Source organism: Zootoca vivipara, chromosome 11, assembly GCF_965207765.1.
Source record: "Zootoca vivipara chromosome 11, rZooViv2.hap1.1, whole genome shotgun sequence".
In the NCBI taxonomy this organism is placed as follows: Eukaryota; Metazoa; Chordata; class Lepidosauria; order Squamata; family Lacertidae; genus Zootoca; species Zootoca vivipara.
The window spans coordinates 55,695,541-55,720,060 of record NC_142594.1 but is presented as its reverse complement, the minus strand read 5'-3'; the positions used below and the strand labels follow the sequence as shown (position 1 = coordinate 55,720,060).

Here is a 24,520-nt window from a genome sequence, read left to right as displayed (position 1 = left end):
TCGCTCGTGCACACGCTCCGCCTTCTTCCTGCCTTCCTCCTCCTCCTCCCGGCCGGGCTCGCTGAAGGGGACGGGCGGGCGAAGGCAGACGCAGGAGGGACCGCATTCGCCGGGTGGCGGACACCCCACCCCACCCCTGGCTCGGTAAGGGGCGCGAGTGGCTGGAGGGGGTCAGTCGGTTGAGGGTCTCCTTGAGAGGGAGGGTCAGGGCTTGGGAGTGGGGAGGAAGGGGTTAATTGGGGAGAGTTCCCCCCGGGGGGCAGCAGGGGTGCTTGGACTTTGGGGGGGGCGCCGTGCACTAGGAAGGAAGGGGTTAAGTTGTGGGGGTGTTTCCTTAGGGAGGGGGCAATTTGGGGAGAGGAGAGGTCGGGGCTTGGGCGGAGCAGCAAGGGTATAATGGTGGGGGGCCGTGGGGAGGAAGGGGGGAGAGGAAGGGGTTAAGCGGGGGGAGGGAAGCAGGAAGGGGCTAAGTTGGGGTGCCTTCAAGGAGGGGGGAGCATGGAGAGGGGGAGGGTTTGGGAGGACAGGGCGGGGCCAATGGGGGGTCCCTTGGGTGGGGTGGGGTTGGTAGTGGGGTGGCCAGGAGTGGTTCCCCCCGGGGGGCGGGCACTTTTCAGGGACGGGGAGTGGAGGGCGCGCGCGAGGTGGGGGGGTCTCCTTGCATTGCCAACTGGGCAGTTAATTCCGTGCAACTTTGGGGGTGCAGTTCTGGGTCAGGGTGTGTTGGGGGTCGCGCCATCCCTCCCTTCCTGGGCCCCTGACTCTGAGGTCTGCAGCTGCCAGGCCACGGAGAGCTAAGCAAGGGCTGGGCATGTGCGCGCCGGGGCGAGGGTTTGCCAGGAATCTGCGGCGTGGCGGGCGGCGGACTTCAGCCCGGAGAGCCGGAATGTGGGGAGGGGTGGGCGGGCAGATCCGAGGAGGGGGAGCCGGGAGGCGCTCCTGGCGGGTGGGGCGCAGGAAACCGGGGTGTATGTGCGGGGTGCACATAGTGGGGCCCTGGGACTCCCCGCCGCGTGCTGGGAGGCAGGGAAGGGAGGAAGCAGGGTGAGTGGGTGGGTGGAGAGGCTGGGGCTCCGCCGCGGGGACGGGGTTGTCCGGCAGGCGGCTGGCTTGCTCGCTCGCTCGCTCGCTCGCTCGCTCGGGGTGGGTGTGGACTGTCTGCAGTGCTAGTTGGAAAGTACCCAGGATTTGTGCGCGCGCGCATGGGAGCGATCGCTGCGAGAGGGAGCATTTCCAATGTGGTGGGAGTAACGGTGGGTGACAGTCGGGGGGGGGGCGTCTTGGGCATCATGCATCTTCCCCATTTTTTCCAAACAAACAAAAGCCCTCCCTGTTGCAGAACACAAGCATTTTGGGGAAAGGTGGAGTGGGGGGAATTCCTGTTTACTGCTTCCTCCCAAGCGACAGCAGCTCTTGGAAACTTGATAACATCGTCAGTCCTTTCTCTTGCCCTTTCCCTCATCCTGGGCGTCAGGCCTGAATCCCACCCAGTGTGTATAATGTAGGTAATCTGTGAGAGTCTGGAGTGTATACAGTAGCTGCATTAAATGTGTGTTGCAATTCTTGGTGGCATAGCTAGAAACTTTGCATTTTACTCTTCCAAGTGTTTTCCTTTTTCAAGTCCCTCCTCCAAAACATACCGACTTCATTTCTTTGGCATGTGTTCAGAATTGCCGTTTAGGCCACTCCACAAACATTTCATCTTCCCATATTCCAGAATGTTGGCTTGCATGCTAACAGCATGCCATTTATTTTGTTTTGGGTGCAGTCCTGTAAGGTGGAGGCATTTTGCAAAACTTCACAGAGCAGGAACATTTGGAGGGGGTGTTGATCTGCCAGCTAATTAACAGCCTTCTAAGTGGTGGAAGGCAGGGATGGGCTGCAATAATGATAGCTGGCAATAGAAACAACAGCAAACTTGCAGAAAGGGGCGGTGGGAGGAACATCTTTACTAAATTAGGAGGACATCTGTTTTGGGAAGATGCCTGAGTTATGTCATCCCAGAGGAAGTGAAAACTGGGCGGGGGAAAGGCATAAAGTTTGAAGGTCTAGAGCATTTGTCCCCAACCTGGTGCCCTCAATATGATTTGGACTACAATTCCCATCATCTCCAGGCACCACAACTGTGCTGGCAAGGACATGTTCTGCTAACGTCTAAAAGTGCCAGGTTGGAGGGTGGCAGCTCTGTAGTGCAGCGTGCTGCAAAGAATTCCTGGTTTTCTTCTCCCCCTTGCCTCCTTCTCAACTGTAGCAAGTCTGCAAAGACCTGGATTTTAAGTGAAATCCTTTGTCTCCTTTGCATCTTGGCTTCTGAACGGAGACTTCTGCCTCTATTTCTCCCTCTTCTCCGTCTCCCCCTTCCTGGTTACGTGGTTCCTCATCTGCTGTTGCCTTTCTGCAGCTATGACTGGCTGGTCTCCTTCCCAGCTTTTACAGGGATGGTTCTAGCATTGCATCAGGGGATATTTTGTGCTGTAATCCAGCAACGCAGCCAGGATAAGCGATCGCAGAACCGCTGCTCGAGGGGATGGGTGTGGTGAGCTGCGTGGATGCAGCAGCAGAGGCACGGCCGGCCTATACAGTAACTCTGCCCAGTCATCGGCACAAGGGATCTGAGCGGCAAGCTATTTTTATAAATCGGGCCTAGCTTCAAGCTGGGTGCACCGATTTAGAAGGAACAGTTGTCATATTTTAAGTATTAAATGAGTGTGGTATGAGTGCGACGCTGCCTCGGGTAAGTTTAGACATAGGGCCCTGCTGTTCTTGGGTAGGAAGGGGCCTCTTGCTGAACGAATCCACACCCCCCCCCCGCCTTCAAGTGCATACCAAGCCTGCCTGCCTGCTTTGTCATTGCCACATTCACTTTTCGCTAGAGAGCCTCTTAAAATTAAAATTCCAGAAGGGTAGCTGTGTTTGTCTGAAGCAGTGAAAGGGCAGAGAGCTGTGGTACCCCCAAGGCTTAATGGTCTTCAAGGCACTGCAGCACTTGGGGTCCTGGACCCTGAAACTTCCGTACTCTCTAACTCTTCTGCCTCGTGGTTTCCCCCCACTACCCCCCCCCCAGCTGTCCTCTTGCTTACATTGCTTTCCCAACTCTGCCTCCTCAGTGCATGACACAGAGCTCTCCATTTTGCAGGATTGCTTAAAAGCCAGAGTTTGTAGTGAGTGAGAAGCACCAAAACCTACCGAGACAAACTTTTGTTTATAGCAAGGTTTGTTATAAAGACTTATAATTTGTTCTGGGCCACGGATGCAAAGCATCCCTTTGCTCTTTATTTTCTCTGCAGTGAAGCATTAAAAGCACTTTTTAAAAACATCAGTGTTGGATATAGAGTCATCTTGGTTATTTGTTTTTATTTATTTATTTCATAGCCTGTCTCACCTCAGTGGCTCGGGGAGTGTTAAGCACAAGTTAAAATGTGCTTCAAGTGGTTGTCTTTTCAGTTGTTTGTATCTGTCTGACTTGGAAGACAATGGAAGAGTGCACCGTTGGGGATAAAATCAAAACATTGGAACGTTCTAGTGTCTGCTGTGGCTGCAGAGACTGATGCGGGAGAGGCATGTTTTGCTGCAGCTGGGGCAGAGGAATGTGCCTGTTTTTTCTGCTACAGGTGTGCCATGGCGTTTCTTCTTTCTGTGTTCTTCACAACAGTCAAATTCCTCCTCTGATCACTTAAGAGAAAAAGAAAAGAAAATATTATCTCAGGTGTATGTCAATACAATGGGAGAGGGACTAGTTCATGATATGGTTGAAGGGAAACGAGAAAAGATTATTTAGATGACAGTTACATAGAGCAGGGGTTCTCAACAAAATTTTCTCGAGGACCCCTCATCGAGCCGCTATTGTGACAAGGACCCCCATTAATTACTAATCCTAAAATTAAAAAGTGAGAGCCAAATTAAGAGTCTTTTGATATTTTATATTTATACGTTTTTTACAGTTCTTCCTCTTCATCTGTAGGCCTTTGTCATTTTAACGAACCACTTTTTAACCAACGGTCCATTTTTAACTACGCGAACTGTAGCTTCCGCGAAAAACAACGCTTTGTTTACAAACACTATTTTGCAAAGAGGCAGCGCGCGCCAGGGAGGAGGGAGGGGAATGGAGAAGACAGGGTACCTGCGCAGTAGCGCACAAATGAAGCTGACGCGCGCAAAGCATCTTGGGGAGGTGAGCGTTAGTAGAATGTGCGCGCTGCCTCTTTGCAAAACAGTAGTGTTTGTAAAGCGCCACCTAACGGCATACAGCAGAACTACTGCCTCTATCTAATTCTAGTTTTGCGCTAGACTCTGCTCATGCAGGAAGCGGCCAAAACAAAAAATCTGTTATCATACGAAATATATTTAATATATTATTTATTCTAAGAGCATCTTGCGGACCCCTCTGGCATAGCTCGCGGACCCCTGGGGGTCCCCGGACCACCTGTTGGGAACCACTGATAGAGTAAGTGAAAGAGGAACAAAGGGAGAGACCTATGCAGACCTAAAAAGGCTTCTGCAACCGAGAATCATGGAAGATTGTCACAGATCAGTCTGCAGATTGAAATTCTAGGATATTTTTAAATCAGGGTGTAGCTTACCTTGCAGGGCAGGTATGTGGCTCTTACTGAATTAGCTATGCAGTTTGTCATCTCAAAAGCCACTTGTGCTCACACAGGGAGGAGAAACAAGGTGGTCAGGAAGAGTAAGTCACTCTGCTGTCTGGAATGTCTAGAAGAGGGTGGCAAAAATGGTGAGGGCTTGGAGAGCAAATCCAATGAGAAAGAGTTGGGTTAGCCCGGATATGGGGATGATTTAAGGTGTGACATGATGACCATTTTCAAATATGTGCATATTCATAGTCACATGCATGGTGGGATAAATTTGTTTTCTGTTGCTCTAGAGCAGAGGGTCTGGACCAGCAGGTTCAGATTACAAGAAAAAGGATTTCCACCAAAGAACGTCCTGTTGCATGAATTATTTGATGGCAGAGTAGACAATCTTTGAAGGTGCTGTGCCGTGCTTCATGAGAGGTTTTTCGATGCTTGACCCGATATTGGGGATGCTGTAGCAATGAATTTCCAGCATTGGCAGAGAGTTTTGACTAGATGACCTTTGAGGTCTCATTCAGGTTGTGTTGGTCCAGTTGCAGCTTTCTGTTCATTCCCCTGCACTGCTTTTGTGCTATGTGTGGTGTAGTTGTGGTTTTGCTTCTGGATGTGGTTTGATTTAAGTCAAAATATGCTGGTGTCAAGCTCTCCTTACATTCTTGGGCAGCTCCTGGCTAGATTAGTCAACCTATGTGGCCCCCTCTCCCCATAATCCCACCAAACATTGGGCTGCCTCTTCAGCACAACCATAGTATTGCACAGAAGTTGTAGAAGGTCCTGGATTTCTGGTATCTCTAGTTAAAATTGCCTTGTGAATAGATTGCACCAGGTTTGTAGATCATACAAAATCAGATTGCCCCCTCGTATCTCTGCTAATAACTTGCCGCACATTCGTGGCCTCAGAGTGAAAAGAAAAGAGGTTCTATTCCTGTTTATGAAAGTTTACCTGGAGACTATTCTTACTCGCCATAGGTGATCAGTGGCTCTTCATAAGCCTGAGGTAAAGGATATTGGGTAACAGAAGTCTCTTCCAGACCTTGGAAGGATTCTTGCTTGTCCTGGGCATGCAGTGCTGGGCTCTAAGACACCTTGATCTCCTGCTGCGGAGAAACAACTCGAAACAGTGATATCTGTAGCCTATGTTGATGTGGCACATGGCATGCCAGCCATTGTCAGAAGTGTTTACGTACACGAGGCATTTGTAGACCTACAAGGGACCTGTTGCAATTGCTGTTCTGCTGTTGCTGTCATTGTATGTTTGGGCCCTTTGTATTCTCTGCTAGTAAACAGTTGGCAAGCCTTTTGCTGGTGGCTTGAAGGATTTTACAACCATTGTTAAATGTCTACACTGGCCATTATGGCTCGTGAATGTTCTGTTTATTGCTTCTTTTTGGCACTCCTTGGCAGATCCCGTCTTGGGCTCCTGCCTTTGCTTTTATTGTCCAGTGTTATTTATGCCCCATGACTTGCAGAATCCAGATCCAATTTAGTTTGTGATTTATGGACTCTCTTCCGATTCATGTCATTGTATTGTCGGTATATCTGTCCTCCTCCTCCTCCTCCATTGCCACCACCCAGTTCCAACCCAGCGAGTCTATTCAGGACTTCTTTTTTTGAAACTACTCCAATCAGCCGAACCCGATTAACAGAGCAGGGTGGCAACAACCCTCTAATTTCAGAGGTTAATCAGCTGCATGGCATCAGATATGCAATGGAGGCCTTGATAGATCTCTGTGGTCTGTTGATATTCAAGCAGATGGGCGCCTTCAATCTGAAACAACCATAATTAAGTTTTGGTTAGCCAGGCGGGACTGTCACTGCTCCTGTGTTTACCTTGGCAGCAAACCAAAGGCAGAAATTATTCAATCCATACTGGGAATCTGACTATTGCTGCTAAACAGATGAATTGATATAATCCTAATATTTGGATGCTGCCTCCCACATGGATGGTGGTGGTTTTTCAGAAGGAAGTCAGAACGCTTGCTGCCCCTGGGCAACTTCTCTTGGCAACTGCTTCATACCACAGAAAAAGATGCGTAGGACCAGTAGTTTAAAGGTGTGCACTCTTTCGAGTTGTGCTTCATCGGGCATAGCGTGTATCTGGCCTACAGCCAGGCAAGAAGGCATCCTTGTTTCTGCTGCAGCAGCCTTTCCCAGCTTGATGGGAGTTGTCGTCGAAAACATGTGGAGAGTGCAGAGTTGGGGAAAAGCTGGTTTGGAGATTGCCTAGGCTGAATCGGAACACTTTGCAAAGTATAGTAGTGACATACTTTTAGTACTTTTAGTGATATACTTTTGCTTTGGGGGATGATGGCAAGCATGTAGGAGTTCTAGGACAGGGGTCAGCAAACTTTTTTGGCAGGGGGCTGGTCCACTTTTTCAGCAGTGGGCTGGTCCACTGTCCCTCAGACTTTGGGGGGAGGCAACTATATTTTGAAAAATATATATAAAAATGAACAAATTCCCATGTCCCACAAATGACCCAGAGAAGCATTTTAAATAAAAGGGAACATTCTACTCATGCAAAAACTCACTGATTCCCAGTCTGTCCGCGGGCTGGATTTAGAAGGTGATTGGGCTGGATCCGGCCCCTGGGCCTTAGCTTGCCTACCCATGTTCTAGGATAGCTATTTGTTTTCATTTTACAGTACATAGCCGTTCAGTGAGAGCTCTTGAGATTCTATTAGGAGCAAACATAGGCAAGATGCAGTTTATGTGCTGAAAGCAGGCAAATTGTAGCCTTCACATCCAGCCCTTCCACTCTGTTGCAGGAAGTCACGCCTCATGGTGGCACAGCTTCAGCTGAGTTAAATGCAGCTTTTCGGAATCCGATGGTTTTATTGGGTCCTGGATCAAAGTCTCACTTGCCCAAAGTAACTCCCTACTCATTTATTACCAATCTCTTTTCAAACACTGGTTTAAACAGATGGGTTTAATAATGCTTCTGGCACAGTGGAGAATGCTGACAGCTTTCATTTCTGTGATCAACCCTGTACTTAATAGCTGAAGTCTCAAATATTGTGGTTATTTTGGTGGTTACCTTTTTCCTATAAGAAAGCAGATGGGCCTGAAGCCCAAACTCTCCAGCAGGAATGGGGAACATGTGGCTTTGCAAATGATGATCAGCCTCAGCCAGCATGATCAAGGAGTCCAGCAACATCTGGAGGGCTACAGGGTCCCTATCCCTGCTCTTTAGTATCCCACACATCCCAAATTGCCTTTGTCCATCCTAATGAGAAGAAAGCTGTTCTGAAATTTCTGCACATGATCTACGTTTGAGCTGCATTCACAGCACCAGAGCAAGGCCAAGGTGGAAGGCCCAGTGAAGAGCTATCCTTCGAGTGCAGTACAGTAAAATTCTAAACTCCTGATAGGAATATGACAGATTTTATGATTTAAGCGAAACCACCAATCAGCCTGTGAGTAAATCTGTCAAGGCACATTTAATCAGGCACAGTTGGCACAGCTCTTTGCATTACAAGAAACCTAATGGCTTTTTACGGGATGTTGGTGCATTGAGTTTGGCTTTTTATAGCTTTAATCAAAAGCCAGGGATGAATAATTAATTGCTGGATATCAAACTTGGGAGTCCAGATGGGAACTCTGACTTGGACTTTTCCTTCATATGTTGATCTGACCAGTCATAGCCTGGATACCCAAATGTGTCAGCATGTTGTCATAGAATACTTTTGAAATAACTATCATGTTTTGTAACAATCTGTTGCTCTTGCTGATTTTTTGTAGGGTTTCAGATGATCATTGCTGGAAGAAATAAACACCCCCGGTTTTTTTGCTTTTAGGTATGGAGATTAGCCTGTCCATATTTGTAGCAGCTACAAAGATAAATAAATGAAAATATGTAAATTTAAATTCCAAGAAATGATGAGGTGAAAGTGTACGTATTTGTTGCCATGCTGCTCTATGAGAATAATATATGAGCAGGAGCAGTCACCATTAAGAGAGTTCGGAATAGGCCAGTATAGATGTGGACTGAATCAAGTGACTTTTCTTCTTTAACCTAGCTCAAGGTTATAATAATAATAATAATAATAATAATAATAATAATAATAATAATAATTTATTTATACCTCGCCCTCCTCAGTCAAAAACCGGGCTCAGGGCGGCTCACACCAACAAAACCACAATAAAACATAAAAACAATTAATTAAAATACAGATTAAAATACAGTATTAAAATTTAAAATTTAAACTGCAGCCTCATTTCAAGTAGTCCATAAATCCAGGCCATGAGGGAGGAAAACACAGGGGTCAGACTAAGTCCAACCCAAAGGCCAGGCGGAACAGCTCTGTCTGGCAGGCCCTGCGGAAAGATGACAAATCCCGCAGGGCCCTGGTCTCCTGGGAAAGAGCATTCCACCAAGTTGGGGCCAATACTGAAAAGGCCCTGGCTCTAGTAGAGGCCAATCTAGCCACCTTATGGCTCGGGATCTCCAGAGTATTGTTGTTTGTGGACCTTAAGGTCCTCCGTGGGGCATACCAGGAGAGGCGGTCCCGTAGGTACGAGGGTCCCAAGCCGCATAGGTTGTCCTCTGAACTAGCCAGATGTTTAACTGACAAACAAACACAGTCCATCATTTGACAAAATATGACACTTGAGCCGTCTTGCTCCAAAATGGCAACTAGACATTCCGCTTTGCCAACTGCAACCTTGGTTTAAGGAGCCATTGGGCACCTAGCTTCTATAACTTAAGTTTCTAACACTCTGTTGAGTGTGGCGTGATGTTGCTTCTATAACCTGGAAGGTTCAGTTGGAAATCTGAAGTATTATTTGCTGGCGCCCTGTGTTTTACAGAGTGTTCTGTTGTTATACTGGTGAGCGACCTTGGAAACCCTTGCAGGTAAGAGGTGGGGTACAAATATTTTAAATAAATTAAAAGGTAGGCCCTTTCCCTTGAACTGGCTTGCTCCCCAGCTGCTGGCACATGGCAGGAGGGAGGTTTTGGCTCCCAGCCACCCCGTGCTGGGCAGGGCAAGGCCTTTCGACACATTTTTCTCAGCTTTGCCAGCCTGCAGCTTGGAGTCACAGGGGTGATCTGTGCCCCAAAGTTTGTGCTGCATATATGGTGCTGTGCCTGCTCTTCTGTATGCACGTTGGGAGAAATTCCTCCAGACTTTCGGTGGTAGACTTGGGATTTGATGTCGGGGTGGCTGATGCAAGGATCATACCATGGTAAAAGATTGGCATGCAGAGCAGTAAAGTGAAGTATGCTTGGGGGGTCTTGTGGAGCAGCTTGGCTGGACAGAACAGCTTGGGCTTCTTAAAGGTCCCTCGCTGTGAAGGGCAGGCTGCATCTGTTGTTGCTACTCAAAGCCAGCCTGCCATGGAGAGCATGCAGGGCTTCAGCAGACGCCAGGGGATGCTCCTCAGCGGAATGACAGGGTGGAACTCTGGCCTTTAGTTGGGAGATAAGCAAAAGTTAAATACAAATTCTACTACCTATACAGCACTTCAGAAAAGTGCTCAGATTGCTTTCCCTACATTATCTGTAACCTTTAGCTCGCCTAAGACTCAGCTTCATGCTTTAGGCAGTGTTAGAAGCTCAGGTATATAAGCTAATCACCAAATGCGACCTCAAACCTGGACTATGGTCGCCACAACAGAATGTCTAGGCGCCACCCCCCCCCCTGAGGTGGGATTTATTTTTATTCATTTCATTTCTATACCGCTTTATATTTTAAAGGGAAAAAAAATCTCAAAGCTGTTTACAACACATTAGAACATCTAATAAAACAATCCAGAATAAAACACATTCAAACTTCAAGGAAAATATTTCAGATCCTTCTCTTAAGCGGCATTTTGCTTTCCCCATATCGATGTGCTTACTTAATTTATAGAGCTGCTCCATAGCAGAAGTTCTCTCGAAAGCCAGTGTAGTGTAGTGGTTAGAGTGTCATACTATGACTTGGTAGATGAGGGTTCAAATCCCCACTCAGTCCTGAAGCTCTTTGGGTGACCATGGAGTCAGTCCTAGTCTCTTAACCTACCTCACAGGGTCATTGTAGGGATTGATTAATAGATAAATAAATAAAATTTATTATTCATACCCTGCCCATCTGACTGGGTTTCCCCAGCCACTCTGGGCGGCTTCCAATAGAATATTAAAAACATGATAAATCGAAGAGGGAAGTGAACCATGTACTCCTTGGAGAAAAAGTTGGGATATAAATGCAATAAACAAGCTCTGATTACCTGCTTAAGAAAGTTGGAGGGGCCAGCCAAGTGGAAATGTCTGTCACTAACCTGGTACCCAGAGATCTCCTTGTGGTTGAAATTGGACCTGTGCCAGTTGCAAAATGCGCCTGGCGCCTGGCTAATTTCGAACACTGGCTTTGAGTGATGCTTGAATCAGGCCCTTGTGACCTAGAACTCTGTCCTCTTAACCAGGACTCTACACTACTGGCCTGGATTCTTCCTTGCTTGGATAGGTGGATCCAGAAATTTGTGCAGGCGAAGGAAATAAATTGTGAAGACCTCAACTCTGTGTGGCCTTCAGAGCTCTTACCGTCATCTTGTTCCTGTCATCCTGTCACGCAAGAAAGCTTTCAGGCTTCCCGTAGGTTTGCTAATGGGGTAGGATGTGTCTGTGGGTAGGAAAGGTCAGCAAAATGAACAGCAAAGTCTGCAGTCATGGGAGGAATTCATTCCTGGCCCTTTGCAGCTCCGAAAGTACCTTATTTAAAGAAAATGTCCGTAAAAGAACTTCAAGCCCTTCCTCCAAAATGGCTGCATTCTGCACGGGATCAAGCTAAATGCCATATGAATCAGGGTGGATTTAATTTAAATCAAATCAATTTAAATCACGATTTAAATCACTAGTCAGTAAGACTTGATTTAAATCATTTTTTTACAGAAAGACTCATTCTTGCTGGTATCATCTTAATACTGCAATTACAACTAGAGGAAGGTTTCATTTTTGGAATAGTAAAATTTCAGAATAGTTTTTACAGTTATATCAAAAATTACTGATTTGGTTACACTATTAGAAATACATAGACAGATAATTATGACATTATTGTGAGGTTTAATAACTTTATATTTGGACAACTTTTCTGCTGTACTTTATTGGAAGGAGAAAAATAATCATTTCCTTAATAACAATTTAAACTATTTAACTAAAACAATAACATTATGCCATATGCATCTATGTTTGTTAACTGATGTGGTTAAACATTTTTAAAAAATGTTTTAACACACATGAAAAACTTAAAACAAATCTTTATTTCATGATGAACAGCCTTTGGACTATAATGTAACTTAATAGAAAACTATCTTTAGAAAGATTTTTCCTCCAAAAGCATTTTATTTTAAAAATCCAATTTAAATAAAAAAATCAATTAAAATAAAATCAGATTTATTTATTTTTTTTAAAAAATCATTGATTTTTATGTACCCTTATATGAATACAGATGCAGTTAGGTGTACCCTTGGTTGGAGGCAGCAAAGAATCATTGTAATATTTTTAAAAATGAAAACAGCTGATTACTGGCTGAGTTTGAAGTATACATAGAGTAGGTGGCATAAAGGGCGTAGCTCAGGTGCGGCCTTGAATTAGGGTGTGGAGTTAACTTCCACCTGGTGTTGTTGTTTACTAAAATGCTAAAACAGTTTCAAAATAGACAGCTGTATCTGACTAGATTTGTCGAGTAGATCCAGCTGAAATGAATGTACCCAAGGTAGCCAATGTCCATCAATTTCAGTGTGTCTACTCTGAGCAAGGCTAACGTTGGATGCCATCCAATACAGGATGAAAACAGCTAAAATCGGTGAGAACCAGAAAATGGCAAAGACCGCATAATAAAAAACAGATTAAGAGTACACAAAGCATATACAAAGCAGTTCCATAGTACGTATATCCTGCTCAGAACTTAGGAAGGTGGGACACATTTTCACCTGGGCATAAAATGGACTCTGCTGCACTCCACATACTTTAGTCTTCAGCTTCCATCTTCCCCAGCCCAAACTCCTGGGCACCAGCTTTCAGTAATTAAATGGCTGCATGCTCGTGACTCCTGGGATTTCCCCAACGCTGTTGGTACTTGCTTGTCTCACGTTGTTTGCATGGTATTCATATTCAAGTACCTGGTTGCATTTTCTCCATGGAAAATGCATCCAGGGGGAAGAAAATGAGGACCAACCCAGCTGCAAAAAACCAAACCACCATGGAGCTGCCTACAGGCATATTTAATTATTACAGGTTGCCTGTTCTTCTTGGTCTTGCCTTAATTACATTTTAAAATGCGAAGAATACGAGACTGTTGTTTTTAAATAGGATTGTTGTCTGCTTATGCGATATATACAGAAATTACAGCACTTTCAGCAGACTGCTCAGCTCCCATCAATGGCCCTTTGATTCTCTTTGGGGCTTGTGAAGCCAGAGGCTACTTGTGGCACACTGGGATATGGAATCAGCTGATGGTTGGTGCCTTGAATATTTTGACGCCCACAATAGTCACTTGGGTGAAGCCAGTATGGCATTTCAGTGCTGGGAAGGCCATCGCTAGCTGGGCCCTGCTGAATTGGGTGGGTCTAGGCTGAGGAGTCATTGGGCATCTCTGGAGATTTCTAGTTTCAGACAGAGTGCATTAGGGCTGCAATCGCAAAGCTGGCCAGCCAGAGCCAGAAACTGAATTTAGGAAAAGGTTTTAATGATATCTGTTAGTCTTAAATGCTGCTTTCTGTGCTGTGGCTGCTGTAATAAGATGCATTATTCATCTGGAGTGGGATCTTGGTGGGTGGAAGGGCAGGCTGTCCTTTCTGGCATAGGATTAGGTCATATTTCCAAGACAGTTTTTGTATTGTCTGGGAGGGATGAAGCACTGTTTGTGCCGTGGAATCGACTGGAGCTGCCTCATTTTGCAAAGCAGCTCGTTCAGCTAAATGGAAGTTGTTGATCCTGCAATTTAACAAGACCAAAAATCTGGTGCAGTATATGTGAAGCTTTTTTTTTAAAGGAGAACTTTCTTTTTAAGTTGTTTAATGTGGAATAGTTTGATTCATTCTATGTGTTATGTGTTTTTTTAAAAAAATAAAAAATGCTGCTTGTTACAATGGGGCTGGGAAACCTTTTTCAGCCAAGGGACACGGACAGGGGCGGGGGGGGGGGGGCGGAGCGGAATGACTTTCGCCTAGACTAAATCCCAGCCACACAGAAGCCAGATGTTTCCTCTGCACCCTCCACACCCCAAATCTCTCCCTTCTCCAGGCAAGGAAGAGTCAGCATCTCAGTTCCAGGATGGATGCATTACAACCTGGTAAAAGCATGCAAGAAAGGTGTGGGGTAGGACTGGTGGGAGGTGTGGCCTGGGGAGAATGAGAGGGGACTGGGGGAGGCACATTCTTCCCCTGACCTGAGGTTTCCTCACCCCTGAAGTGCAGTAATCTTAGTAATACAGACTTAATTTGCCCCTTTTAAGCAGGAGTGATGATTTCTTCAGTTTTTCTTTCATAGTATTGAATCCTTCGATTTGCAGGCTCTGTTTGCATGCGGCTGTTGTATCGCAGCAACATTTGGAGAGTAACATGCCTGCCCCTGAATTGTGGTTTACCACAGCATGTGAGCTGGGCTTCTGTTTGTTTAAATGCACAATTCATTTGTCAGGAGTAATTTTCCTGGTTGTCTATATTGAACTGTTGCCTCTAGGCATGCAGTCAGGTACATTTTGCTGTTTTTTTTTTTTTGTTATAATCTGTAGGTGACTGTCGTAAAGAAGGTGGCTGACAGCTAATAACTCCTGTGAAGTGCCCTGCAAGGGTGATGTGCAAAATGCAACAACCATGTCATGTTACCATTTTAAAGGTGGAGGAAACAAAGTTTGTGAGGTCTGAGGCTTCCAATAGAAACTAGGCATTTCTCTCTTTTTTGCCCTGACCTTCAAGGCTTTCGCGAGCATCCTCTGGTCATATGTTGGGTACTTTCAGGTGCAGGTGTGCTGGGAAGAAGGTGGAATTTAAATAAATATAATAACAGTAACAACAATGAAATGCATTTCCATATGCAGAGACCACTAGGTGCTTGGGAACAGGTAACAGGGAAGGCTGTTGACTTCATCCACAGAAGCATCTGGCTGTTCCTTGTTGAAAAGGGGAATCCTCTTGTGTAAAACTCCTTGGAATCGGGTGCAGCCAACCTGCAGGCCGAGCAGGGTCATGTGGCAGAGTGGGGAGCGGGGATTACATGTTTTGTCCTGGGGTGACCCTGTTAGTAGCTTGCATTGGTGCAATTGATAAATGACTGGATTTGCCAGCTTTGATATCTGCACTAAGAGCATTTTCAAAGGCTGGCTTACTTGCTTCTCCCTCCAACTTAATTTCAAGTTTCAAATTTCTGGAATTCGCTTAAGGACAGGCCTACACACACCGTGGTGTGAGCTCCTGGCAAAGTTTTGCATAATAAACTCCTCCTGTGATGGTGGTGGGATTTAATTTCCAGGCCTGATCATCCTAGAGGTGTGTGTGCCCTGAATGCAGCCTCTGGGGTGCTTTGAATAAACAAGCCACTTGTACATAATTGTTCCGCATCAACTGAGAGTGTGGCATTGGCGGGTCAATTAAAATGGACCTGCAATCTTGCATTATGTCATTGCTCTGCAGATTTTCAGTATGCATCCATTTGGAAAGAATGTGTAGTTTTGCAAGCGCTGTGGAATGCCGTTGGTTAACCTTCTTTTGTAAGCCTTACAATGACAGCTTGTGTGCAGCTGAACGCCCAAATCCTGAAGGGAAAAGGGAGTTCCTCCGATATGATAGCAGAAGGAAGCTCAATTTAACCTGTGGGAGACTGAGGAAGAAGGCTGGTGCTGGATGTTGGAAGATGCGGATACAAAGCCCAAGGGCTCTTGGGGAGCAAGCTTGCTGCGCTGCTGATTATTAACCTGCCTCTCAGGATTGTTCTGAGGAAGTGATATCATTCAGCTGTCAAGCACCAATTTTTACAATGAAGAATACAGCAAAAACGACTTAATGGGATTTCGCAATTTCCTTTTCCATCGTGCTTTTGTTGTGAAGCCCTGCGTGTGGTGATAGTCCAGTCACAAACATTCCAAAATACTGGCCTACCTTATGGGGCTCTTTGCTACTTATAGATATATCTTGGCAATCCCAACATTGAAGTGCTATATAAATGTACTAAAAATAAGCACCACTGGAGGATGCCTGGAGAATGGCAAGAATTGGATATTGCCATTATCCATGTTCTGTGCTATGGACCCTCCCCAGAGGTGCAGCCACCTGGGCAGACATTGCCACAGCATTTGGACTAGTGACCATAATCATAATGCAGAGTCCAGAACTTTATCTGAGGCACCTGGGATTTGAATCCCCAGCCTCATAGTTCTAAACTTACGATTTTGGGCTAAAATGAGCCATGGCTGCCGGAAGGGGGAAAGGTCTTTTGGATGGACATGGGCTCCAGCTGGAGTGCCCGAGAATGCTTCCAGGAACATGGGAAGCTGCTTTATGCTGAGTCAGACCATCTGTCCATCTATCTTAGTATAACCTCCAGCTGTTTTGGGACTACATTTCCCATCATCCCTGACCACTAGTCCTGTTAGCTAGGGATGATGGGAGTTGTAGTCTCAAAACAGCTGGAGGGCCAAGTTTGGCCACCACTGACGTACACTCACTGGCAGGGTTTTTGACAGCCCTACCTGGAGATACCAGGGACTGAATCCCGGGCATAGTTCACACAGGGCACATGCTCTGCGACAGAGCTGTGGCCCTTCTCTGTTAGTGCCATGCGGGGGGAAATGGAACAAATTCCACTTTGTGCAGCAAGTTTACAGAATTCACCAGCTCATTAGGGCAGCATGGACACTAGAATGGCAGGAGATAAATTATAACTGGTGTTACTCTTCAGATATTGGTGTTGGGGTCTGAGTAATTTTTATATCTTCTCCATGCTTTGCTTTGAGTGATAATTTACAGCAGGGGGGAGGCCCTGCTGGACCAAAATGTCTCCATCACTCCTGAGCATTGGCTGTCCTGGGCTGCCAGGAGAGTGACAATATCTGCTAGGTGTGCCACCTTAGCTATCTCTGCTTCTACAAAGTGGCATGTCAGCTGACTCAAGGATAAGGCAGAGTATAACCTTTAAAAATGGAACAATGCCTATCCTTTGGCTTAATGCCGGATGAACTGGGAAGTACCGGTTTCTTCCATAGGTTCGCTCTAAGCAGTAACGGCACCATGAATTTTGCTCTGAAGAATGCCAGAGGCAGAAGCACTGGTCCAATGCTGTCCCGGCAACCCGCTATTTGTGCTTGACTTACTGGATGCCCAGAATCTGCCTCCATCTCTCAGAGGATTATGCAGGAACTTCTTCTATGTGTACATGCTATTCCCCAGTTGTCCATTACTAGAATTCTTACATCACCCTCTGCATTTGATATTGGCTGTTGCTGGAGAAGAGGCAGCTGACTAGGTAAATGGAAGCTCTGTTTTTGAGTTGCAAACCATTGTCTGCTGCAAGACTTCCTCGTATCACTTGTTCTTAGACATCACTTATCACTCCTTCCTCTGTTTGTGTGTGTTTGTGTGTGTTAAGTCTGACAAACATGGAAGCAAGTCCCAGTTGGGTTGCAAGCCATTTACTGCACAGTGAGTGCTTTTCAGCAGCAGGGCAGAGTCTCTACCAGCATGTGAATAATTCTGACAGATGTAATTCACAGTGGGTATTAACTGCTGCAGTTTTAACAAACTTGACTCTGGATTTTTTTTTAAAAAAAACTACGTTTAAAAAAAAGATTTTTCTTTGGTAACAAAAGTACATACAGCCTCTGTTGTTTTCAAATCACAGAGTCTTTCATACACTTCTTTCCCCTTTATTTAGTATGGTTTTTAAGCTGTCCAGAGCACAAAATGAGATGGTGACATTTCTTCCTTATGGTGGGGTGCTGGGGACCCTTTCCCACCACAAGTTGTCAATGAATTGATTTCGGGGTGTGTGTGTTTGTCCCTATCTGTGCTTCATTTGCAGAAGGAGCACAGACTTGCCTTTTAAAGTTGAACCCAATTAAGTGAGAGGTGGCTTTCCTCCTCCCCTAAATTTTAGGCTGAGCCTCCTTTCTTCACAACTCTTGATCCTCTGACTTGTCAAACTTGTCCAAGAGGTGAGCCAAAAGTTAAAGCGACCTGATAAGCTTGACAACCGCTGGCAAGATAAGGGGTCTCTTAGCCTCTTAACCTGGACCAAGTGAAAGGGTCATGTAAGCAGAGTGGACCTGCGAAATTGTTGACTTGCATACTCAGGAACATTTTTTGGGGAGGGGGGGGGACACTGCTTTTTTCTTTGAGTGACAGGACTTCTGTAAGTGTTGGAGGCAGTTATGGCAGTTGACAAAGGCCCAGGAGTTGAGGCTACCATTGAGTCAGTGGCATTTGATGTGGGAAAAGGAGGGACCTCCAGGCGGGGTGTCCCAATAGTGGTCTGTAAAGTTTCCTGAAAACGCACACATGCACAAGCAGCAAGATGGACTGTGCTTGCCCATAAGAGAACTCCAAAATCCATAGTAGGCAAATAATCTTTATTAGGCCAACCAAAACATTCCAAAATAGTGTGCAGGCTTCCGAGTTCACCAGAACTCCTCATCAGGCTATAGTAAACAGTGCAATACAGTGGGAATAAGGGATGGGAATTAGCCGACGAAGTCTATGTTTGGTCACAGCCTTGCAATTTAATGAGGAGCTTTCAGGTGAAGCTGTTGTGCTATGCTGATATCAGGTGGCACCAAAGTCTTACAGGGACCCAGTTGCTTTTGTTATTGGTGTGCCTTGGTTTGTCGTACTGATTAATGCTTTACTTGTTTATACAATTATTTGACTGATAAATTGACCAAGGTGGTTTGGTTTTTTTTTTTTATTATCAGTCAAATGACCTGTCAGGACATTTTTGTGTCATTATGCATTTTCCTAATCAATAAAGCACCACTTTATTACCACTGGAAGGGCTTACTGAAAACCTATTTAGGCGAGTCTTTCCCGGAAGATATGGACGTTTTGTGCAGACGACATTTCATAGGGGAACTGAATCTTGACAGTTTGCTTTCTGTTTCATTCTTAGGTGCATAAGAGCTTGTTAGGATGTGGCTACATAAGAGGGATATCGTTTGCATTGCCCCATCTGACTGTTTTGTATTAGGATTCAATTTTTGTGAGTGCCCATTCTGTTTTGAGTCAAGTGAGTAGGTGCTGACAGATGAAGGAGGCAGCTGCAGGAATGAGCCATAGACCGGCATCTCATTGAATGAACGCAGACTAAATACTATTCAGGCTTTCTGCTTGTGAATGAGCACTCAAGCATTCGCATGTGTGAGGTGCAGCTTGCTCAGTCTTTCAACTGGGTAGCTGCTTACTCCTCAGTTCTTACGGATTGTACATTCTTTTAATGGGACAGTTCAGCTGATAGGATGTTTCCTACATTCCGTTTTGATTCTCATCCATGACGGTAAAGTTCCTCTGCGTTTCTGTGTACTAGAGTCCTTACATTGCGCATGCCAAAGAATTTCTAGACATACAGTACTTGTCCCCTTTCTTTTGAGAGACAAAAAACGAAAGCACATTTTTACCAGCTGCCCCCACCGCCACTGTGAGCCCTGCCTTCTGTAATACCTTTTGGCAGATGGAACGTCTCGATTAGATCAAATTAGTTCTATTTATGCTGTAGCCTGAACATGAGACACTCTGCTGTAGCACTTGGTGGCATACAGTCATGTACACAATTTGACATTGTCTTCATGCCAGTTAACCGTTCTGCCTCACAGGCTCTGACCTATACGGAATCTCTTTTGTCTGCTAAACTTTGGATCTGAGGCTTAGCTGGCTTTCTTGCCCCCCGCTCCCCTGCAAACCCAGTTTGTTCTAATACGGAACTATTTTTGCAGCTTGATATGCTGACTGAAGACTTTTAACTTCCCAATTCAGAAGCTTCATAGCTGTGTATATTTTGTTTCCCACATATGACTGTGGATGAAATCCTGTGAAATGTATGGATGGGTGGAATAGCTTTGCGTGTTTCAGGTTGAGTATGTCAGTTGCATCTGGTTAAGATTATTATTCATTCATATGCCACCCATCTGACTGGGTTGCCCCAGCCACTCTGGGCGGCTCCCAATAAAAAATAGTAAAAACTAACACAATACAACATCAAACACTAAAAAGTATCAAACACTGAAAGATGCGTTTACCCTGTATGAGAACAAGGTCTTTCTTTCCTAACTACATAATCAGCACCAGGTACTTCTTCGACCCCCATCCCATTCTGATGACCCACTGAAAATAAACGTTCCCAGGATGCAAACTGCCTTTTGCAAACTTAGCAACTTCTGAACTCTAAAAACCTTAATCCTTCGGCAGCGGTGGTGAGCCGAGCTCAGAAAGGACTAAATAAATGTGAAAATGACTTCCAGTTGCTAATCTGGGTGATGTGTAAATAGGGAGAGCAGATGGCTTTGCAACGATATCCTTCCATTTTGCAATAATCCTTAGAGACTGATATTTTTGGCTGGTTGGGTCAGATCTGCAGGTGTGAAGAATGCAGTTGTGCAGTCCAGCTAGCTAAGCTAATAAAATGTCCATTTTGTCTGTTTCCTGGTTCTGTAGGAAAAAGCAACCCCATTGTAATATTTAAATAATGTGATCTTAATAGCGAGAAGAAAAGGATCACTAGGGGCTTCTAATAGCTCTTAAGTTCTTCATGCAGATTTTCAGTAATTCTTCCAGCGAGAGAGGCTCAAAGGATCTAAGGTGGTCAGGATAGGGGCTGATCTGTGAATCTGTAGCAGAGGTTAGATTACTCAGAGATAATGTTCTTGGCCACTATGCTACTGTACATGTTGAAAAAGACATTGATAATGACAGCCGCCCCTTTGCACTTTGCCTATAATGAGACTATGTGCTCTGCTGAGTCACGGACAAAGAGAGCAGCAGGGTGGACTGTTTCTACAAAACAGCATTGCTACCTGCTTAAGGTGTGCTGCTCCTAGCTTAAGTTAGTTTTACCCTCTTAAAGTTAGGGTGTTTAATGTGGCTGGGCATTGAGATGCCTGCTACGTAGCTTTTATTAATTTTAAATCCCTGCTCAGATCTGTATCTACAGCCTAGTATTTGCATTAGAATGTAAAACACACACATGGACCAGTGCTAGAAACTCAGAAATATAAGTCAGAAGCCAAATGGCTCTGTAAACCAAGGTTGCAGTTGCCAAAATGGAATGTCTAGTTCCTGTTTTGGGGCAAGATGGCTCTAAAGTCTTATTTTTCAAATGATGTACAGACTGTGATTGATTGTCAGTTAAACATCTGGCTAGTTATGTCAGTTGAGCTACATCTTGAGCTAGATTAAAGAAGAAAAGTCACTTGATCACATATATATTGGCCTATTCCTGCCTCTTTTTCTTAATGGTGACCATATATATATATATATATATATATATATATATATATATATATATATGAATTTCCGTTTGTACATAACCAAAAATCTCCAAAAGTGCTTGAACGATTGCCTTGAAATTTTGACACAACGTTGTATGCGAATTTGCGAGTGTTTGCATATACTTAGATTATATAGACATCACACCTGTGACAGGTAAAAACATGATTTTGTGGAAAAACACACCATCTGTTGGACATCAAATCAACAGACGCTATAGTACATTCTTTACTCATAGGACGCCGCGGGGAACACGGTGGCGTCATTCCGACGCGGGCGTGCAGAGGGTACTGGGAGCGGGTGGCCGGCGGCTCCTTCTGGGAGAGCAGGGGCGGGATCCTCTCTGCCACCGGTGCCTCGGCTCTCCCCGCCTCCCTTGACATGTCCGCCTTCCCTAAGGACCTGCAGCTGGACCGCCTCCCCCTCGCCCGCCGGAATCCGCTGGGGGAACCGGGCAGACCCTCCCCAACATGTCCATGCGGTATGTGAGGGGGAGAGAGAGAGGGCTTGGGGTGGAGGGTGACGCATCATGCAGGGGGAATATGACGTCACCCGCCGGGGCAACAGAAGGAGGGGTGTCGTTACGTCATGCGTCTGTCCTGGGAAACAGGGGCCCTGACGGAGCCACAGGAACACGTGGCCAGGTACAGCCAGTTCATAATGTAGGGATATTCTTCACAGCTGTGAGCAGGGCAGTGAGGTGGAGTAAGAGAAGACAAGCGAGAACATTTAACTACGGTATAACATTGTTCCTTGCTCCTGCTCATACTGCACAAAAAAAGCATTTTGTTTCCTGAAAATCATTCTGATTGTACAGATAAAATACAACGGATAAAATTCTACAGGCTGTAGTATTAGTGTGTGAATCCAAGGATCCCCAGGCACCACATCCAGATGGTGGAGCTGTCAGGCGAGAGCCATTCAGGAAAGCTTAGATGTTTAATGTTGCTAGCAGATGCCTTTATAGTAAGGCCGCTGTCTACGTTATATTGAAACCCTGAATTTTCTGTCTTCTCAGATAGTGCTGTTGAGTAGAACAAGGTTGGCAAGTTTGCCAGTATTTTAAAGCACTTCAAGGTCAGGGAGGGAATGAAGCCTGAGAACGCTGTCTTTTTTTTGGGTGGCAAAAATTCTTTCCGAAGTATTTCTTCTTGTGGCTTTATAAGACTAGAAAATGGAGCCTGCTTCCTGAGGAGAGGCATAACTGCTGCTGCTGCTGCTGCAGTTCCTAACAAAAAACATTTTGATGGAGTTGGCCGTTAAGGGTGATCTCATCTCGGTGACCAATCTGAGCAATGTGCAATGCTCCAGCTATTTGCTAAGACAAAGGCCTGCTGAGCTGCCTAACCACAGAGAGTCCAGCCTGCTGGATCGAGGGCTGTCTCGATAGCAGCACTGGGGCTGCAGAGGAAGGGCAGATACCAGCAGATAACCCTGGCTAGATTGTGTGGTGAACAGGATTTCCTGGTTAGGAGGGTTAAATGTTTCTCTATGAAATCCAGAGCTTTCCTGATGCATTTGGAGCATGCCTAGAACAGCCAACCGCTGCAATCACAGTTGTAGATAATGTGTTAAATATTACTTATATTGAATTACACTGAAGACACACCCCTTTACCCTGGATTTTGACATTTGACATATATACTTTTGGGACCCAGGTGATTTCTGTGATTGTAAGTTGTTATAAACTGGTTTTAACTAATTGGCTCTGGGACCTTAGTCTGAAGGGCAGGCGGCAACAACAACAACAACTTGTGTGTATGTTAAGAGTTTTAAAATTGTGCCTGATTTTCCTTTTCTCTTAACTGGTAAAGTAATATCAGAGCTCCTGAGAATGGGTGAAGTATCCAGTATCTATGCTGAGAAAGTCCTTGATTCCTGCAAACCCTGTTTACATTATTTTGCTTCTTGTTTAACTTGGAAACTAGTAACACACTTTCAGGGTTTTCTCTTTCAGCCTTGAGGGTTAGAAACGTTCCCTAAACGTTGAAATGACTAACCATAAAATCCTTGATTGCTTGTAGTTTTATGGGATGTCATGGGAGAGCACATTTTCCTTTCTCCAAGGTGTGACCCAAGCCAGGTGGGTCATCTCCAGGTTAAGTACCTGGCTGGTGGTGTCAAAAACTGAATGCATAATTGGAGTGAAAGAAAAGCATATTCTGCACAAGGAGAAAAAAAATGGGCCCATGTTATTCTTTAGGCTTTCAAAAAGCATTATCACTACAAAGCAATTCAAGTTAGATTTAAAAATGGAAAGCATGCAAACATAAATCATGAGGACCATGAAGTCATCCATGTCTGTGTTGAAAAGACTTAAATTCACTAAATTATGGATCAAGGAAGGTCAGAGCAGAATCTGCTTGAAACTTGCGAGCTGCATCTTATGGAACCTTTAAAAAAAATCAAAACGTGATGACATTTTAGCCAGATGTACTCCCTCCACATTCCTTCTGTAAGGTAAACCAGGTCACTCAGCTATCTGATTAGGTCCAATACTTAACTGATGCTTGAGCATATTCAGATATTGAAGGTTTGTGAAGTACACCCAAGGACTGAGACTAGCATCCCAGGAAACTTGGTGTGACCCAGCACCTAGAAACTATCAAATGGCACCAGGCACCTTGGGTTATATTTCAAAGTAAAGAAAAATAACTTTGGCTCTTTCTTATAATCTCTTAAACTTGCTGATTGGATCTTGTGTTCAGTTCCTTAGATCGTGGATGCATTTGATTGGATTCTGCAGTCATGCGCTTCGCATAGCACTGTGACGCACCTATTGCTATCTCTTGCGTTGCTCCGCTTTTGGGCCTCGCTTCGTACTCTGGGTGTATATATACGGGCTACCAGCTTGATGAATTTTTGGAGAGCTGGACTCTGGCCCATGGAAGCCACAATTAATTTGCTAGTGTTTAAAGCAGGCACCCCCAAACTGCGGCCCTCCAGATGTTTTGGCCTACAACTCCCATGATCCCCAGCTAACAGGACCAGTGGTCAGGGATGATGGGAATTGTAGTCCCAAACATCTGGAGGACCAAAGTTTGGGGAAGCCTGATTTAAAGTGTTGTCTTCGTAGCCACAGGCAAACATAGCTGCTGCTCTGGCATATAGCATAATAACTAATGCTACTTTCACATAATGATTTAATGGTGATATTTTACAACAGCCCTTTAAGGTAGATATTTGGTGTCCTCATATTTGCATATAGCACCTCTGTAAATTGAGAGGATGGCAGCAAAGCACATTTTTGGTACCAGGTCCCTAATAGTGATAGCTGAGTAACTGTGGTCTGTAGCAAATGGTCTTTGGTTTCTATGCAACTTGCACAGCATCAGTTCTTTCTCGCCTCTTCCCTAACTCTTCTCCCAACCTGAAAGGATTTTGCTCATCTCTAAAAAATAGAAAATATTGGGGTGGAAGCTGTACGATTCATTGGGTAGCACATTATGTCCTGGTACTGTGCTTTTGTGTTCCTTGGATTGAGC

The 24,520-nt window shown here is 45.1% G+C and overlaps 1 protein-coding gene across 25 annotated transcripts in view; it reads left to right on the top strand.

Annotated features, from left to right (window-relative positions):
* Window positions 1–63: 63 nt before the first annotated feature.
* The window catches only part of LOC118091751 (uncharacterized), a 191,559-nt gene continuing 167,102 nt past the window's right edge, over window positions 64–24,520 (top strand). For 24 of the 25 annotated variants that reach the window (XM_088653723.1, XM_060281015.2, XM_060281019.2 and 21 more), the window contains exon 1: window positions 64–144. The gene's annotated coding sequence lies outside the window, so the exon portion shown is untranslated. Of the gene's footprint in view, window positions 145–2,630; window positions 2,735–24,520 lie in introns of those variants that run through there. The other variant, XM_088653711.1, reaches the window with a different exon arrangement.